Here is a 3,433-nt window from a genome sequence, read left to right on the forward strand (position 1 = left end):
TTAGAAATGGCGAATTCGGAATAAAAAATGTCTGAACGGGAAAAGTAAGAGATGGGAGAAGGTGACAAGTAAAAGGCAAAAAGAGAGGAGAACCTAAAAAATTACATTTCAGGCTGCAACTGGCAATCTGTTTCACTTGGTACTTGACGTAGGAGAAGAGATTCGACCAATTTGTTAGTTGAGTAGAGTGTAACAGACTCGTGGGAACGACTTTAAGGGTAGATCGGCAGAAAAGTCACGTAAAAAGATAAAGAGAAGTGGAGTCTTCTTGCTAGGGAGCAGTGACGGTAGAAGTGTAGCTCAACTGCTTTAGCAAAAGCTAAGTGTATAATACCAATCACAAGGATGGTGAAACCTAAAGCCAAACCAAGAGAGTTGACGGAGAACATAGGGGCCTTGGGCAGAGATTGTAATAGACTGGATAAGATACTTATAGTAGGAGGATCAGGGAACAGCCTAACTAGCAAATTTAAATACATCTTTAACGATATATTGGATTAAATAGATGCAGGAACTTGTGAGGTGTTTGTGGAGGTCTTACAGCGACATGACCTGTCCTGGGTAAACACAGCTGTTAACGGTGTGAACAAAGAGCTGAGTGAAATGTTTTTGACGTAAACAAACCTCATATCCCAATTCTATATTCGAATCACGCCTGTTGCTACAATTGAGAGATGGGCGTACACCAGTCATCTCCTGCACCAGAATAAGAGTGGGGGGGGGGGGGGAGGAGAATGACTGGCTGAGCATCTTGCAGGTAGTGTAAGGGGGACTACAAGCAAACGAGACAAAATCCCTGTGATTGATAGAGTCCATGTGACCCATTTCAGGTAATAGACTGGTTACAGACAGGCAGTATTGAAACAAACAGCATCATACAATATGTAACACCTTTCACAAAAGCCGGCCGCGGTGGCCATGCGGTTCTAGGCGCTTCAGTCCGGAACCGCACGACTGCTACGGTCGCAGGTTCGAATCCTGCCTCGGGCATGGATGTGTGTGATGTCCTTGGGTTAGTTAGGGTTAAGTAGTTCTAAGTTCTAGGGAACTGATGACCTCGGATGTTAAGTCCCATAGGGCTCAGAGCCCTTTTTGAACCTTTCACAAAAATAAAATAATTTTTTTGCTTCAGAACAACATTAGAGAGTTAAAAATACGATGTACCTATAAAATGTGTAAATTTCTTAAGCATTAAATGTCGTTTCCCTCTCTGAACACCACATAACCGCAGGGACAGAGGAAAATATCAGAAATAGTAAAATTCGATCACTTATGCATAGAGTTAACATGGAAAGTGGTGACCATGCAACGTATGTTGGACATAAAAATATTAAACTCAATAATTTTTTGTTGACCAGAACCTAGAGAAGTACCCTTGTAAGCTGATATTATAAAATATTTCTTGATAATTGTAACCGTCTACAGCTGCCCCCTAGAAAACTTTCAGTTGTTTATGATGAATATTTTGTTTACCTGTCAGGTGGAAGACAGTGCTCAGGCTGAAAGAATTAATGTGTACATAATTGCTAATGGACTGGCTGACCAGGATGCACAGTTCATGGAAATAAACAATGTGGCACCTTAAAACCCTGTAGCAGTTTCATACTAAGTAGTAACGCTTGTTTGTGAAACCAGCATATAATGTTTTAAGAGTGGATTTAAAAGTGGTTTTATGGGATAAGGACCTTCTAGACAGAGAAGATAGTGTCAGCATTCAATTTATTCCATAGTAAATTTGTATCAATATTTGAAAGTTACTTTTCTAAAAATTATCTCAAGGCCCCGTTAAAAGGAATAAGTTAGCTGCAGATAACTAAGGCAATGAAAATCTCTTGACAGAGCAAGGTGGAAATTTACATGAAGGATGGAGTACGTTAAAATGTGAGTTACTTGAGTACAACAAAATATAAGGTACTGTTTTAAGGACAATCGTTGAAATGTGCAGAAGTAAGCATGTCCTGACAGAAATAAGTAATGAAAGCAACAAGTTTAAAACTTTATGGGATATTATCATGGGAGACAGAAGAGCCATTCAGTGTACAAGGCATCATAACAATTAAACTAAATGTCAATGTTGTGACTGATAATTCATAAGATGAAAGTACATTCACCAATCAGTTTCTAAATGTAGCAGCAAAAACAGGATTAAATGGTTTATTTGAAAAACCAATAGAATATATTTTAAAAGTCATTCCAGGATACATGCGGTAACTAGAAGTTACAGCAACACCCTTCACTGAAATTGATTATATTATAAAATTTCAATCAAACCAGAGTTCTTGTGGAGTTGATAGAATTTCAAACACAATTCTGAAAGGCTGTTCCAGCTTAATAAGTTTCGTCCTTAGTGATGTGTACAATGCATCACTGATGCAGAGAATATTTCAGGACAGATTACAGTATTGTTGTTGTTGTTGTTGTGGTCTTCAGTCCTGAGACTGGTTTGATGCAGCTCTCCATGCTACTCTATCCTGTGCAAGCTTCTTCATCTCCCAGTACACACTGCAACCTACATCCTTCTGAATCTGCTTAGTGTATTCATCTCTTGGTCTCCCTCTACGATTTTTACCTTCCACGCTACCCTCCAATGCTAAATATGTGATCCCTTGATGCCTCAAAACATGTCCTACCAACCTATCCCTTCTTCTAGTCAAGTTGTGCCACAAACTTCTCTTCTCCCCAATCCTATTCAATACCTCCTCATTAGTTACGTGATCTACCCAACTTATCTTCAGCATTCTTCTGTAGCACCACATTTCGAAAGCTTCTATTCTCATCTTGTCCAAACTGGTTATCGTCCATGTTTCACTTCCTTACATGGCTACACTCCATACAAATACTTTCAGAAACGACTTCCTGACACTTAAATCTATACTCGATGTTAACAAATCTCTCTTCTTCAGAAACGATTTCCTTGCCATTGCCAGTCTACATTTTATATCCTCTCTACTTCGACCATCATCAGTTATTTTGCTCCTTAAATAGCAAAACTCCTTTACTACTTTAAGTGTCTCACTTCCTAATCTAATCCCCTCAGCATCACCCGATTTAATTTGACTACACTCCATTATCCTCGTTTTGCTTTTGTTTATGTTCATCTTATAGCCTTCTTTCAAGACATTGTCCATTCCGTTCAACTGCTCTTCCACGTCCTTTGCTGTCTCTGACAGAATTACAATGTCACCGGCGAACCTCAAAGTTTTTATTTCTTCTCCATGAATTTTAATACCTACTCCGAATTTTTCTTTTGCTTCCTATACTGCTTGCTCAATATACAGATTGAATATTATCGGGGAGAGGCTACAACCCCGTCTCACTCCTTTCCCAACCACTGCTTCCCTTTCACGCCCCTCGACTTTTATAACTGCCATCTGGTTTCTGTACAAATTGTAAATAGCCTTTCGCTCCCTGTATTTTGCCCCTGCCACCTTCA

The sequence above is a fragment of the Schistocerca americana genome, chromosome 5 (genome assembly GCF_021461395.2).
Source record: "Schistocerca americana isolate TAMUIC-IGC-003095 chromosome 5, iqSchAmer2.1, whole genome shotgun sequence".
Classification (NCBI taxonomy): domain Eukaryota; kingdom Metazoa; phylum Arthropoda; class Insecta; order Orthoptera; family Acrididae; genus Schistocerca; species Schistocerca americana.